The following is a 17175-nucleotide window of genomic DNA, read 5'->3' on the forward strand; positions in this document are numbered from 1 at the left end:
GAATCCCAGGACCAGGTTTCTGAGACGACTGGGCTCTGAAGGGCCCTTGTGCTCACAGCCTCCCCAGGCACTGGTTACACTAAGGGCTATTAACATATTCCCATGTACGTCCGTGCCTGAGGATCTCTCGCATGTGGGGTTTCTTTTCTTTTCCCACAATCCCGAAGGAAGGCAACCATTCATACGAGACAGGATCTCTGCTTTTAAGCTGGCATGTTCATCCACTGATGCTTCTTTTTTCACTGTGTTCAAACTTTGGTTAAATTAATACTTTACAGTAAAAAACCAGAGCTAATCATATCATTGCTGCATGAGAATAGCTGTGACTGACAACCTTTCTAAAAACACAAGCCCGTGACTCAGTGCACACAACACAATTTGTGAAGGGCAAAATGAAAACTGTCTGGAAAACAACTTCAAAGTAGAAGAGAAAAAGTAATACGCAGGATAAGAGTATAACAGACAGGCAAAAACCTTGCTAAACCCCCAAATATCATCTACTTTCCTGTTACAGATCATTCAGAGGAAAGAAGGCTGGTGCATCCTCACATTCAGATTTAACTACATTCCTGTCTGTATTTTTACCTTTTAATGCAAATTTGTTTGCCCCACTTTTGCCATGCTGCCTACAGATAAATTACTTGTATTCATAAAGTACTTCTTCTTTTGCATTATCAGAATCAACTGCCTGTCATGGCCTTATGAGCTCCTCTTTCTCAAAACTCTAGGAGTGAGGGCTGGACTTTGGTGTTCAAGACCAGCCTTGGATCTCTGAGTCCAGCCTGGGTATTGCAGGCTTAACATCACATAATCCTTTTCATAAATTTACTTTCTGATTGGGAAACACCTCACACACTATGGTTGCTGCTATAAAGTAATAACAAGTAAATCCAAGGAGTCTTTTGCCTTTTTAAGGGAAAAATATAACAAAAGTTAAATGAGTGCCCTCAATTAAACAATGACTAAAACACATAGTAGCTTCCTTCAGACAAGCCCAAGGCAAAGTTCAGAAAAGTAGCTTGCCTCATCCAAGGGACAAGAAATACTTACTCCTTCCCTGACTCATGCCATCAACTCAATCATCAAACCTCTTTCTTTTGCAATGAACAGGCGTTCAGGAGATGGTTGTGGGAAACAAACCTTGACATTGTTTAACCCGATTTCTATACCAGATATCTGCACTGGGAGCAACAACGGTAAGAGAAAGGGTTAACCTCTTTCCCACCAAGCTTTCAGTAGTGCTTATGCTGATGTTTCTACCACAATACCAAGCAAAATTCATCTCATTACAAAGCAAAGAGATAATCAGCACTTACATTGTCTTCTATCCCTTGCAGGAAAGCTGAAGCAGGTCGAGTCAGATCCTAGCGGGAAAATCCAAGGTACCTGGGAAGTACCTGAAATAAAATAGATGGAAATTCTCAGGAAGGCAGTTCAGGCTGCTTGCTGCCATCAGGGCCTTCTGGAGCTCCAGAGGCTGGGCAGAGGGTGAGTAACCACCAGGTGCATCCTTCGAGAGAAAGTATAGTGATGGAGACATTGAGAGCCGGACATACAATTGATTCAGTGATACTTATCTCTGAGTTCTGGGGATGAATTGTGATTACAAACAGTCCTTTCAATCCTACTCGGCAGGTACAAACGTAAGGCGAGTCAGTTTTATCTCATAGCTGAACAAATAGCTGAAACAGAGAAAAGTACTAAAGACATAGGTCCAAGCGTTCCGACAGTTAATGTAATTGCAGCTATACTGGTTTTAACAGAATTCCACCTATTTACATGAGCTTTTGTGTGTAGGGGTGCTTGTCCAAGTGGTTTTCCATGGTCAGGAGCCTATTAGGCATTCATAATAATTACATTTGGTAGCATTGCTGACTCTTAATGCTGCCTGACACTTCCCAGTGATTCCAGTTGCTTTTAATTTTGCCAGATATTACTAATTCAGGCTGGAATTGCTATCCTGGATATGTACCACTTTGTTGAAATTGTCACCAAAACCAGGTACCGCTTCCAAGGATGAAATTAGAGAAAAATACACCGCTTTGCCTCTTTGTTCAATACTTATATATACTTTTTTTTCCCAGTATATGTTTCTGTTTGGTTTCCCACACCTAATTGCAGTGTTAGACTCTTTCCACTACAGAAATTTTGCAATTTAGCAGAAGGAGAAAAGGAGGGGATGTCCCACTGTTAAGACTGTGGGCCTTGCTGCCCACTGAAGAGGATCATGTATCGATCTGCTCCTTATCAATTCTCCTCACACTGGAAGGAGTCTGTGTCTTATCTTTCCAGTTGGGCTGGGTTCCCTCTCATTTGATCACTGGAGGGAAACCTGAACATGGCCAAGGGGTGGGACAAGAACATCTGGTCCAGGTTTGTTGAGGACTGTGCAGTAAGGCACATCTCAACAGGAACAGGGTGTCAGGTTATGGCCCTTAGTAAATTATTCATCACCAATGATTCACTAAGCTGTGTTAATCAACAGAAATGACAATATATCTGTAAAAACATCCTTGTGATTGGTTACGTTATTATGTAGAAGCATTCCCCCAGCTTTGTGAAAATGTTCTACAGTTCCTGTATGTTTGACTTCATCTTCAGAGGAGAGGGTAAAAATAGAGAGTCTGCTAAAACAGATTTTATTATAAATTATTATTCTATAAAGTAATTGGAGAGATTATTAGAGATGATGATTACTTTGTGATTCTATCTACAGAAATGATACTCAAGGCCTGTCAGCCTGTTTGACGGGACTGCATTTATTCCCTATTTTGGGAACCACCACTATAGTGGCTGTTTCAAGTCCAGAGGAAGGTAGGCAGACATGTACTCCACTAGCCATAAAACCAATCTGACCACCTTTTTATTTTGGACCAGAGTGTCAATGGTGTAAATTGACATAGCTCCACTGATGCGAATTTTCAGGCAGATTTGAAAAAGTGCCAGTTCCTGTCCCTTCATTCCAGTGAGGCTGTGCTTACATCCACTGAAGATGTGGCGATTTGCTTTTCAACGTGCACGAAGCATTATTTCCTGGAAATAGTTCCCTTTGACTTTGGGCCTTTCAAACAAAAGTATCCAAAACCCTCAAAAGGTAAAAGAAAACTGAAGGGTTGAAGAAAAATTACTTAATTCAGTGATATTAGAGATAGACATAGTGATAAAAGAAAACCTCCAAAAGGCTTGAGCGGAATTTAAGATAAATACATTAATTAAGATATAGTTCACACAGTAATCTAAAATTTCCTGGAGACTTAATGAGTTTGGAGCCACTAAAGCTGCACTAAGCACAGGAGACATAATCAGAATCAGAACTGACACATAGCTCAAAACCATTTCAATTATCTCTTTCACTTACATTAGCCAGAATAACAGTAAACAGTCAATGGGATATAAGAAGCATAGTCAGGCAACATCAATGGGCAACAGACAAAGGCGGGGTCATACAGTATACTGAGAAGAGAGCTTGACCTTTGGAAGTGAAATATAGGGATTTTAAGCTCCAGTGGAATGTATCAGAATGGCCTTTTTCAACTTAAATGCATAAAAGGTCAAGGGGAGGTCATATTTGGCTTTGGGTTCATCAGCACAGAGCATATCCCAGCCCTTTCTTTATTCATTCTCATTTTAAAAAAAGGGGTTTTCAAACCTCTCTGGCACGGCATAAATATTCATTCTCCAGGGCCAGATTTTCAGTTGGTGTAAAACAGGATAACTGCATCGAAATAAGGAACCTCTGCCAATTTATACCATTTCAGAATCTGGCCATTCTGTTCACATTCTTCTAAGATACAGATATGACAATTTTGAAACTTTTCCTGGAGCAAATGCTTCCAACAATAATGATGCATGTTGAAATTTGAGACTTTGACATTTAAATTGTCTGGGGTTTTCTTTGAAAGGCATGGCAGGAGGTATCCTCCAGAAGAGCCAAGGAGAGAGTAAATACTGCAACAATCTAGTTTACTGTTTCTCTATGTGTTCGCCCTTCAATAGCAGTTTTATGTCTTTTTCAATATACCCACATTCTTTTTAGACAGGAAAGAACTTTTCTGTTCCCTTACAAATTGCTTTGAAAATGGAGAAAGACAAAAAATAAAAGGGCAACTCACAGATGACATTGCCACATTAACACAGCGAGGAGAGACCCAGTAGCCTGCAATAGGACTATGCATCCATAACGGCACCATTTTGCCTCTCACACCTAACCAATTACATAGAAACTAGATGAATATAGGGTGATCATCCAAAGTCAAATGAGCGGCCACCTTAATGAAACAAGTATCCACAGTTACTTAATTTGAGTATCAGTTAGTCTCCTTTCTGAGGAAAAGGATGAAATCAAGTCTGACACCGTTCAGTGACTATTTCCAAAGGATCACAAATTGTGTGCCTTACTGCCTGAACCCAGGTATTTCACATCCTACTTTTTTAGTGCACTAAGGTAATTTCTAAGATGTTGGTAAAGAAAAAGTGCTTCTCTTTTTTAGGATAGAGAATCCATTTGAAGAAATAAAATAATATCAAACTTCTGCTGCCCTGGATAACTGTTTTTATCCTAAAATGGATAATAAATAGGAGTTTTTCTTTCTTTTTCTTTTCTTTCTGAAGAGTTTCAGATGACACTATTCAACAATTTTCAGAGACTCTTGGGAAAAACACAGCTCACCCCAGGTGGCATTGGTTTTCATGTGGCATTTCTTAGCCTTTATCCAATTTCACTTCTGCCCCTCAGCATGCAGGACAATCAACACAAAACAGTCAATATTTCTCCATATTGAGAGTCAATTCCAAGGCAGAGAATCTCATTTTATTTTTTATTTTATTTGTCTGTAATATGCTTATCCTTAAATGAACATTTTAGACACAGATTCCAAATTATGCATTCATTGGAAAGATTAACTCTGATTAACAAATTCATGCTAAACAACTGTGTTTAATTGGATTTTTGTAAGTAGCTAAATGTGAATGCTTCTCAGTTCTTCTATCTGGAAAACAAAACAAAATGTAATTTTAAAATATTTAATGAGGAACAAACTCTGTGCTGCTGACCTATCTTCACTGGTGATGTACCCTCCTTCCCTGCATTCCCCTGCATGCAAAGTTCCCCTAATCTAGTCCTAATAATGGTTAAAGTTATCTGTCTAATCAAACTAATTAGCACTGGTGAACGGAGACATAATCATAATAGAAAGCAAATGCCAGTTTTACAAAATGAAAATGCCATATGTGCAGTAATTAGTGAACCACAGGCACTTTTTATAAATCATATTTATTAGTTCGTAAACAAATCAAATCCTAAATGAAATGAAAGTTACCATTAACAAACACCAATGAATAAACAGATACAATGACTAGCCCTGCTGCGTGCGCTGTGCAAGGAGTTGTGTAAGGGTACCCCCTTCTTCTGAAAGGTCCCCTAGAGGTGTTCAAGGCTTTTTACAGAGTACTTCTGTGTCATCTTGAACTCACAGCATGGATGTATTAGCTGATCTAGGGAAGCTGCAGTTTGATCATATGGGCTGTTCTTGTCTGGAGACCAGATGGTCATAAATTAGGATATTCAGGTTACATCCATGATGAAAAATGTAGTACTAATAAGTACTCTAACAGTGTTCTACAGCAGACCAGGTTTCACCAGAAATTTAATGTGGATTTTGTCACCTCGCATAAATAACGATATAGTATGAAATATATTTAACGGCAATCCCCACCTCCACCCCTCCACCCCCAAAACTGCCAAAACGCATGAACCTCTGCTCGGCCTTAAAACCCAAATCTTCTTCCTTTTACTGATGGTGGTCAGGTCATACCTTAAAGGCGATTATAAGAAAAGACAGAAAAGGATTTGTAATTAGAACATTTTTGCAGGTTATAAATTCTCCTAAAAACTCGGCTTAAAGGAGTTTCGATTACACATTGATCACTTCTTTCTCACTAAGAAGCTCAGTATCTGGCTGATAAAACCTAGCCAGCAGAGGCACACTTTCAGCTGGCTTCAGACTGACTATACAAAGGGCTATTTTACACCTCAGACACACAGCTTAAATATATAGTATTGGAGAGACACACAGCCCAAAGATACAGTATTGGAGGCTCAGACTGAAAAATCTGACTCAATACTCACAGGAAGACTTGGTTAAAATTAAGAAGGTTTGTAATAAATAGCACATATCAGTACATATCTGATCACAATTTTCATGGCTTTCCTCTCCCACAGGAAATACTGGCAGCAGAAAATGATGAAGAGAGATTATATTTGGAGGTACAAAACCTACTTAATTCCTCCAGCTGTTAAAATAGTCTATAGGCTGAGACCTCTTCTTCAGATTAAGTGCTCTTGGATTTAATATAACCTGGCTATTTTCAAGCTTTGGTCAGAGACCAGCTTTCCTTTCTACAGTTTTGCTTAGAACACTGCAGGACTGGGTGGTTTTGGTTCTTGAACCCTTTTGCTCTTGACAAAAGGAGCAGCTTCCACAGCTGCTGCAGATCAGATCAGATCATGAATTCTCCTAAGTCTGCAGATACTCAGATTTGAGTCTTAGCTTAGTCGCATCCTTCTTTCCAAGCTGATGGTGTCACCTGGCGAAGCACTGTTTAGGAACAGCCTGCGCACATTTGTACTCTAAGGTCATGGCACGATATGTGCTCAAATCCCCACCTTTTGAGGTGAGGACACAGCGTGAACTTGGGAAGCAGAAGTACAAACCAACTTTTCTGTAAGTGGTAAGTCATACTATTCCCTTTGGTGCTCATTTTGAAAACGTTAATTAGAGTGGGTATTTAATGTGACTCTCCTGTAGTATGTACATGAATAGCTCAAACTAATCTCACCCCGCCCCAGCAATTCCAATGTACGCTGTAACAATGTCTGAAACATTAACAGTGAATTAATTATAATTGTGCAGTGGCGCCTGGCCACTTTGCTTTCTGTCTAGTTTATCTTTATTTTAGACTAAAGAAAACAACAATGAAAGAACAAACACGCAATAAAATCTGTGCAAGAGATAGAAAGCAGAGTATCCCCATTTTGGTTCCCCTCTTGGCTATACCCCCCATCTGGGTGGGAAGCATGCTTTTTACATTTAAAAGCGCAACACAGAGAAAACAGACCCAAAGCTGCAAGCATGCTGTGCATTTAAATTTGATCCCTTTTTTGTTTGTTTATTTTCCTGTACTTCTTTGGATTGGACAGGAAGCTTAAGCATTGCAATGCAGAAACAAAGGCCATTTTCACTGTATATTTGGTCTGGCCAAGACTAAGAGGTCATACCAATATTGTGAAAAAGCCTGAGCAGGCAGGTTTTTTCCCCAAAAGAGCTGAAATGAATCCACACAATCATCTGAATACTTGTGGATTTTCAAAAATGAAGCATTACCAACCACACATGGTCCAAAGTAGCCACTCAAGATTCCACAAAAAACATGAAATTCCCTTTAAAATTATTATACTTAAAAATAACAATAACACAACAGTTTTCTTCCTTTATTTTCTGTCTTCTGAGCTCCTTGGGAACTTTTATTTATTTACACCTCCAAGCAGAGGCTTTCATGAAATTTCTTGTTTCCAAGACCTGGAGCTGTAGAACCCTTCCCCCATCTCCACCACAGGCTCTGGGACAAAATCACAAAAGGTTGACTACTGCAAAGCGCACCGATGCCTCCCAGCCTGGACTCCTGCGGTTGGCAGAAATGCCATGTGAGACAGCCCAAAGGGCCTCACACATTTTAGCAATCTGGGGTGGGATTTTTACACTCACCTATATCAGCAGGAGCTAAGGTTGGTCCTAGCAGCGTTGGAAGAACATGCTTTAAAAAACCTTGTTCTCCCTTAAATAGGTGTTTTGAATCTGTTTGACATGGAGCAGAGAAGTAACAGGAGGGAGAGGAAGGAAAACCTATGATATAGGAGAGAAAAGGAGGTGTGGGGAACCTTTGGGGAGAAAGTAGAAACGAAGGAAAAGTCACTCATACAAATACCCACGGGTTCCAGCCAGTCAAGCCCTTTCACAGCACTCAAATGCTATCAACGCTCTATTTTACTGTTTCTGGAGAGTAGTTTTAGCCTCACCTTCGTGCAGAAGGTATAAAGCAACCTGAACTCCCACTGGAAGTGCAATTTCAGAAAAAATGACAGGACACCGACCCAGTACTGCAATGCTTCAGGAGGACGAGCCCTGTTCCTGCTGAAGACCAAGGGGGATTTCTTAGTGACTAACGTGATCTGGAACAGGGGAGATACCTGACTCTGCAATAGCCTGATGAGTGACTACAAGAGGCAGTGAAAAGACCCCTGTCGACTTAAATAGCCATTAACTGTTTAACTAACTAAATGGGCTTTATGGCTGCTTTGCATTAAAGCTGGTAGATATCAGTGATCTGACCCTAGCATTGTAAACAGCAAGACAGAGCTTTAATTTGCTTATTCTTTGAAGAGTGGCCTTTTAGCATTCTAATAAAGCAGGAGTCTAATCTACATGGGATAAACTACAGTATGTTTTAAATAATTATACTACATGGTTAAACAGTCATTACTGTAGGAGGACAAAGACCAAAAAGATTACTTCATACTAAATATTTCTCTTAAGCGATGTTGTTTTCTCCTCCTAATTTGGTTTCCTTACAACAAACTTTGCCTTCACAATTATTCCCTTGATTACTGTAAGAGTGCCAACATAATTTAGTATTTGGGGCTGGTACACAGAGCCTGGCAAAAACCTGACTCAAGCAAGTTTTGCTGCAGATTGGAGATTCGGCTTACTGCACAGAAAGCAGTTTTCTATATGAAAACTATTAAAGTATATGAAGAGTAATTAAAAGCATCAATTAAGAATGTGAAATACAAATAATTTTATATTAGCCAGAAAACTTATTCTGACATACTAAAATCAGTGCTTAAAAGAAACTGTGATGTGGGCTGCCACTTATTCAGAGCTCTAAAATACTGCCAAGTGGTGTCTAAATGTATCATTTGATGCGGTATTTATAGGAAAAGAATTTATTCTTACAATTTAAATTAGTGTAATACACTGTCACTGTGTTCATCTGTATGAAGATACCCAGAAGTGCCACTGCTATGCTGACAGTTAAACTTAATTCTGCAAACAAACTTTTCTTTTTATGTGTGTGGAAAAGACACAACCTGACATACTCCACACTCCAGCTTTCCTGTGCCAGAAAAAAGGGCAACAGCACTATCAGTTTCCCCCATGCTTTGTCACATTTTCCTGAATTCATTTTTACTGTGAAAGAGTAACCATTTAACTGATATTTCATTTTAAAGTTAATCTGTGAGAATTATGAATACATATAATGGCTTGTGCCGGTTTTGCCTGGGATAGACTTAATTTTCTTTATATTAGCTAGTATGGGGCCATGTTTGGGATTTGTGCTGAAAACAGCGTTGATAACACAGGGATGTCTTCGTTATTGCTGAGCAGTGCTTACACAGAGCCGAGGCCTTTTCTGCTTCTCTCCCCACCCCACCAGCGAGCAGGCTGGGGGGGGCACAAGGAGTTGGGAGGGGACACAGCTGGGACAGCTGACCCCAACTGACCAAGGGATATTCCAGACCATACGATGTCACGCTCAGCATATAAAGCTGGGGGAAGAAGGAGGAAGGGGGGATGTTTGGAGTGATGGCATTTGTCTTCCCAAGTAACCGTCACGCGTGATGGAGCCCTGCTTGCCTGGAGATGGCTGAACACCGGCCTGCCGATGGGAAGTGGTGAATGAATTCCTTGTTTTGCTTTGCTTGCATGTGTGGCTTTTGCTTTACCTGCTAAACTGTCTTTATCTCAACCCACGAGTTTTCTCACTTTTATGCCTCCAATTCTGTCCCACATCCCACCGGGGGGCGGAGTGAGCAAGCAGCTGTGTGGGGCTTAGTTGCCAGCTGGGGTTGAACAGCGACATGGCTCTATGGCAGAAATTTCCTGTTTTACATACGGTTGTGTAGCTTTTTCCTATGGATAGTCATTCCAGAAGGTTGGACTCCTTCGTTCTTCAGAGTTACTTTCAAAGAACAGCAGAGACACTCCACACTGGTCTTTCGCAGAATGCAAAAAAGCAGTTACTCACCATCTCACACGTAATTGCTCAAAAAGATTATGGATGAGATTTTTATGGAAAACAAGAGTTAGAAGAAACTTCAGTCAAACCAACCTTGCTGTTGCTTGAGAAGTTGCTGCTATTAGTCTCTAAAATCTGCTGCTGCATGTCAAGATGTTATCTACTTGTCACATTGCTGGCACCGACACACAATCCTGGGGAGCACAAAAGACAATTCTGGATCACTTCATGCCAAAATGAGAAGAACCTCTCTTAGCATGTGTGTGCACACACACACATGCAGCATTGAGAGACAAAGGGAGACCTGCTGTTGGAAAAAGCGGGACACCAGTTGCCTTCTGGCACTCACCCTTTGCTAAGGTTCTGCTCAACAAATAAGTACTCTTCTGCTTGTCTTTGAAAACAAAGACTTCACAAAACCAAAGAATTCTTTAATGTAAATGATGCAGAACAAAAATTTTTTTTTTTTTTTGGTAACACCCTCCACCTGTCCCGAAAGACAAAATGGCAGTAGCCTTATATACGTACCAAAAGAGGAAGGTTACAATACAAAAAATGGGTGCACTGAAGGATTGGTCCTGTAACGTATGACATCACATCCATGGAATGGTTTAAAGGATTTATTATCAACCCACACATAAAAGGGACAGTGAAACTTTCCCTAAAGTTGTTAACAGTTGATGTTTCTCAGCGTAAATTTTTGGGGCCTCATGAATTAAGAAATTACTCAAGGAGAAAATATATACAAATTATTCTCTCATATTGGTGTGGGAGAACAACTTTGGGGACTGTGTACCTCATCTATGGATGTTTAATACTGTAGAAGAAAGGAAAAAGAAGAAGTATCATCTCTGCTTTTTAAGATAAATGTAAAATTTTTCAAGAGCAAGAAGATGACACATAGCCCTGTGGACCAATCTAGTAACTGCATGATGACATCTTGTCCCAAGAAGACCTTGGGAATAGACTGAGGTTCAAAAGGCCGATTATTCTTCAGACCTTTTCAGGAAGACATCAACACACACATTCCCTTGCCACGTATTATGCTCTGCCCTCCGTCCACAGTCAATTCAGAAGCTCAGGCCAATACAGGAGCTCTTGCCTGGGAGTGCAACTTCTCAGATGCCAGATAAAACACAATAAGCAGGAGCAAGCAGCTGGTATGTACTCGTTGGTGACATGTTGCATCCAAGCAGGGGCATGAAAAGAGGAATTAGGGATAAGAATGGCCTGAGAAAAAGACTGTCTTCTTCAGCAGCTCCAGCAGAACTGAGGAGTACAGCTGACTCAGAATATTATATTTTGGGCAGCAAGACATTTTGGGTCTTCACCAAACAAAAGAAATATTTCATTGCATCCAGCCAGACCAACAATTTCATGTGAGTTGCAGCAAACACATCCTGAAAAGCCAGTTGGATAGTTTCAATTCAAATACACTGCAACATGCTTTTTTATAGCTCACTTTCCCTCTGCACCTGCCTATGCAGGTAGGCACCTACATATACCTCATTTTTGACTACATGACCATGCTTGCCTTGAAAAGCCTTATTCTCACTTGCTGAGTTTAACCCTTTACAACTACTACTGTAGCTGTGTGACAAGATGTTGTTGGAAGAAAATGGTGCTATAAAAGTAGACGGTTTTTCCCTTTGCTAGCTCATCAAGGGAACAATCCAAATTGTGAACCCAAGTCCTAACCTACCCTTACTCAAAGTGTTGTAGCAGCAGGCAAAGTCCTCATCTACTTCCCTTGCCAATCACAGTCAATTGTATTAAAATATGTTTTAGAAACAAATATCCTGGATCATCTGAAGAACAGCAGTCTCAGCTCACTTGTATTTTTAAGCAAGATATGATGGTAAATCTTCCATCCAGAAGAGTAATGTGTTAACCCACTGTGCCATCTAATCCCTAAGAGTCTCATTTTGATTGTACAAAAATAATTTAGGGACCTAACAGTTTAAAACTGTCTTTTCTGGTGCCTAAGTGCTTCATTTTAATAGATATTAGCTGTTAAAGATACTCATTTTAACAATGACATTTACAGCTTTAACCAGTCTATCATAGAGCACAAGTGCATCACTTAGCAGGATAGTACTGTTTAAAAAATAATCTACCTGCTTTAATGCATATTGGAGTATATTAGTTGATGTCGAATCAGGTCATTTTAACCCTTCAGCTTTTTTCAGGAGCATGAATACATTTCAGAGACTTTTAGTTCAACATCAAACTAAAAGATTTTTCCACACAATCCTAATATTCACTTACGTGTCCCCTTCCATTTAAATTCCTTTCCATTAATTTCTTTCAATTAATTAAGCCTCACAACATCACCGCAAAGTGTTTAAGAGCTACCATCCCCAGTTTGGGGTTGCAGGCCTAATCCAGCATCGTAAATCTTCTGAGAGATCCCAGATGTACAGATTCCTGCATATCTGTAACCACAGCCCTACCCTTATTTTGAAACAAAATCATGAGACAGCGGATAATGAAGAAAATGTCAATAGGCTGTATAAACATGCACTGGAAATCTAAGAAGCTGATTCCTCCTTTGTTGCTAAACGCAGAAGACCTGCCATGCTAGATCAAACAGCAAATCCAATTAACACAGTATCTCCTCTCTCATAGTGGCCAACTCTTAGGAAAGAATGTGAGAATTATGTTACGCCATCTCAGCTTCTCAAAACCAAAAATTTAAACACCTTCCTGAGCCAGACCTTGTATCCAGACCACCTTTAAAGAACCCTGCAGCCTTTTCTGGTCTATCTCTATTTCTGCTCAAAATGGAGGGTTAGGAAATGAAATGAGGGTATGGCTCCCTGAGCAAGGTAGAGCCTTGGCCCTACACAGAAGTGACTACTGTCCGTCAGCTGAGCAGAGGTCATCTGCTGGCTCTATAGCATCCATAGGGATTGACACATCTCTCTGGGAGCAACTGGTGGAAGGTATTGCGCTTCTGCGCGAGGCTGCATCTCTCCATTTCCCACTGAATTCTTGCAGGCGGGGGAGCTGCTGCCATCCCCAGCAGCAGAAGTCCAGCCCAGTGGAAGACTCCAAGGAAGCTTGTGGAAGCTGGAAGGTTGTCCTCGCACAAAAGCCCAATGCCACCCATGCACTGAAGTAGGTTGCTGTTGAGCTGCTGACTGAAGGCATCTCACATGACTTCAAAGCAGTGGAGCTCACTGCTCTTTGCAGACACTGTCAGGTAGCCATTTGCCAATAATGTGTCCGTATGGGTCTGTCTGAAATAAGGAAGGGGCAGCATGCAGGGCCGCATGTGCTCCACTGACTTCTAGTTGCATCCCTTTGAGATGGGCAATGAAAACCACAGAGACCTCCTGAAACTTGGGTATGCCACCAATTTACGCAGTGGAATAAATATTTTCTTTTCTGTTTTCTACTCTTTGCTTAATAATTCGTAAGAGTCTCCTTGCTTTCCCAGCTGCTGCTGAGCAATAAGTAGCTATTTTTAGAGAGCTAATCACTGTGACTCCACAATATTTCTTCTGAATTGTAAAAACTCATTTGCCCTTGCTTAATCTTATGCGGTTGGCTGTGTAGATATTGTCAGGGCTCTTATTTTCCAGTGGGCGTTACTTTGACCATATTGCCATTTCAGTTATCCAGTAATGGGAATGCCACAGTCATTAGGTAATGGGACATCCTTCCACTACTGTATATTTGACTCTCTTGCTATATGTTCATGCTCTAGAGATTTGAATGATCATGGTGTTCAGATTTCATTGCATTGTTTAGGACTTGGGAGAAAGACAGCTTGCTGGAAGGGGGATATTCTTTGTAGATGTAAATTTTGATAAAGTTGTCCGCACTTTTTTAATATCGCATGTCATGTCTGATCTACCTTATGAGGAACACAGCATAAACAGTGATTTAAATACAGGTCTCTGAAAACTGTTAGATTAATAGTTAAAACCACTCTTCTATCAGTCTGTCTAGCACATTGAGTTTTTTCAGAGGTTATCACACTTTTGCAGGAGAGCAACAGAAAGTAAGCAGGACCACAGAGCACATCAGATATATTATTGCTTAGTAACTAGAGGTTAATAAAGCCATTTTCCAGATACAGAATTAAAAAGAGATTAAAAAGTCATCTTCTTATCCTGAAAATGATGTAACACTGTGCGCAAAATTCAAGGTTTGACACAAGGGTACAACACCACGTGAAAAGATAATTTGTCAGGCCCAGTTCAGGAAAGAGTTTCTTCTTGTAGGAGTACATGCTTCGTTTCATCACTTGCTAAAGCATCTCTGCTTTTCTGAATAGCAATAGATTTAAGCATCTGATGTAGTCTTCTGAATGAGAAGTTCTAATGCCAATTAAGTTCAATTCACTGAGTCTAAGGCTACTTACTTGAAACAAGATACCGATACATTTGCATACAATAAATGACAGGTTGAGCATCTGCAGAGTAAAATGCTGGCCTGCTGATAGGATGCAATTAAGACAAAAAGAACTTGGGGATACTTTTTCCTTCAGCAGACCATGCAAAACTAAACAGGAAATGGGCTCAGATTTCCACCAGAAAGCTGAGTATAGCACCAGCTAGCATATCCATTAGTATTCACAGGGTTTTAGCAAGCTTAAAGCTCTCTGTAAGAGATGCTGGGCAGCCATGGGTGGAGCTGGATAAAAGAGGTAGTGTCCTCCTATGGAGCACTAAAGTGTTGCTCATAGGAGCCACTGTTCCCTTTGTGAACTGGAAAAAAAATCACCCAAATGGGTCATGTAGGACAACAACAAACCTATGGACAAAATCATGCAAACAAATGGAAAATTAAAACACTCTATGCAATGTACCATCATAGAGTTCTGTGCACGTGTGTGTTTGTGAATACGTTGTGTTCGAAGTTCTGAGGAACAGATATAAAATTTGTTAGATAAATAAAACCAGGATATAATTAAAAGAACTTTGTACTATCAAAAATAGCATGTGCTACAAAAATACCTGGGAGATCACTCCAGGTGTATTAACTATTGACAAACTGCCCGAAGTGCCAGCTTTTGGGTTAATAACTTTGCGTAGGATACAGAGTGTGATGGTTGGGTGGTTGTCCTAAGGAGTTGATACCAGGCAATACACTTTGAATTTCCCTGTACTTCATCAGGGCAAGATGTGAAAAACAAAGCACATCTTAAGACTGACGTCTCAGAGGGTTTCTGAAGTGTTTATGTTCAGGCTACACGATTTCCACCCATGTATGAGAAGGAATGTCCAGGGTACACACTTGACAAACGTAACCCTCTCGACAGCCTGTAACATGTCACAAAACAGAAGATTTAAAGTGAACATGAAACTGTCCAACTTCTACTTTTGTTTCCCACCTGGGTTTTTGCAAGAGAAAGAAAAACAAAAGAGCTGACAACTGACCACAAGGGATGTCCATACATCTCTACTAAGGAAGCAGCATGGTTTCAGGGACAGGCCATTTCACCCATCTAGCCAGCAGACTTGAAATCTCAACCTCACTAATAGTGATTTGGGGTCAATCACTATGCTGTGTTTCTTCTTGTCCCTTGTCTACTTAAGTAACAAGACATTAACACAATGAGAACTCAAACTGCTGATTTTTTTTGTTGAACAATATGAACAAAAGTAATCCATGTGATTTGCCCCCCAAAATCACCTAATGACTTAGTGACTTCACTTCCTTTCACAGGGACTTCTTGCACAGGAAGCAACAGCCACTTGAGATACTTAGCTATACAAATGCATCTCACTCTTGCTAGGACCAATTTCTACCGAAAACATGCCAAGCTCTTTTCTTTTTACAGTTCTCTGGAAGTGAGACCAGGACTGCCTTCCACCATAGTCCTTCAGCTAGTAAACTTTTTGGTGCCAGGATCTTGTAACAGACTTTCTGTGAGCGGAAGCCAGCCAGGTACCTGTGAATCTGCAGCTCAGATCATCAAATTCCTTGACATTAGCATCCACAGTGCTGTTGATTTGTGTCCCTCCAATTATGACACTGAGGTTGCTAATGTGGTCATTCCTGTAGAACTCATATCCGATTAGCTGAAAGAACAGATGTGCTCCTTCTAAAATTTGCATTACCCATTTCCACCTGTAAGAATAATACTATCAGCTTGCCAATTACTCATGGAGACTTGAGTTTGAACTCCAGACCCAAATCTTTTTACAAGCAGCACGTTTAACGAATCAGTAGTGCACTCTGCAAAAATGCAACTAGACTGGAGTTGGAGAAAACATATGTCTCTGATGTGCGCCATTGTGATGTTTTATGTCAGTTTGCATCAGTCAAGCTTGCAGTTTAACTCTGTTTCAGGGGTTTTTTTACATGCATCAAAAGGTTTGTCATTTTTCTGTGATTTAGGTAAAGGTAGGTTAGGTAATAAAATTCTGTGGGCTGGCAAGCACTGAAGCAAACCTCAGCTTTTAGCTTTATGTTCCCAGATGCCTACATTTCCAGTGGGTAGTGTGTCATATGTCTAAAGAAAATGAATGCTAATGAAATAGAAAGTGGTGAAAAGCTGCTATAATGGTAGAAAGTTGCTCAGCTAATAGAACAGGTTCTGGTAAAGGCAATTGATAGAGCTTTCCCAGAGCTCTAAAAAATAATTATTTAAATATTTGTATGAGCAAAGAGTGGGGAACCGGGAGTGGAAAGGGGGGATCCATCTGTGAGCCTGCTGTATAAGGGATCTTCTAGAGGCTACCTAATGCGCGCTGTCACTGCCTTGTGGGTTCCAGGGGAAAACTCTTCCTCTATTCTTTAGCTCAGAAACCAGCTTGCTGCTGAGACACACTTCTGTATTACGTTAGGAACAGAGTAAGGGATTTTGAACTATGTCTCGTCCATGGAAATCCTTCTTTCCCCCCATCTGGAAGGCAAAAGTATTATGTCTGCTTCAGCCCAGAACTGTCATCACATAGGAACTGACCCCAGGCTTTTCAGAAAATTCATAGATTCCATCAGCTTTTTTGTTAAAATGTCACATTCTTCCACTCTTAAACATTTCACTAAATGCAAGAGGCACGGGGGACAAAATGTTGGCCTCGGCAAAGCCAAGACAGGATTAAAACCCTAGAGCCCTTTCAAATCCACAGAACTGTTTTCATT

The 17175-nt window shown here is 40.4% G+C and overlaps 1 long non-coding RNA gene across 1 annotated transcript in view; it reads right to left on the reverse strand.

Annotated features, from left to right (window-relative positions):
- Window positions 1-1315: 1315 nt before the first annotated feature.
- LOC115351917 overlaps window positions 1316-17175 on the reverse strand; it is a 162975-nt gene continuing 147115 nt past the window's right edge. The window contains exon 3 of the long non-coding RNA XR_003926948.1: window positions 1316-1397. This is a non-coding gene — a long non-coding RNA (uncharacterized LOC115351917). The remainder of the gene's footprint in view (window positions 1398-17175) is intronic.

The sequence above is a fragment of the Aquila chrysaetos genome, chromosome 16 (assembly GCF_900496995.4).
Source record: "Aquila chrysaetos chrysaetos chromosome 16, bAquChr1.4, whole genome shotgun sequence".
Lineage (NCBI taxonomy): Eukaryota > Metazoa > Chordata > Aves > Accipitriformes > Accipitridae > Aquila > Aquila chrysaetos.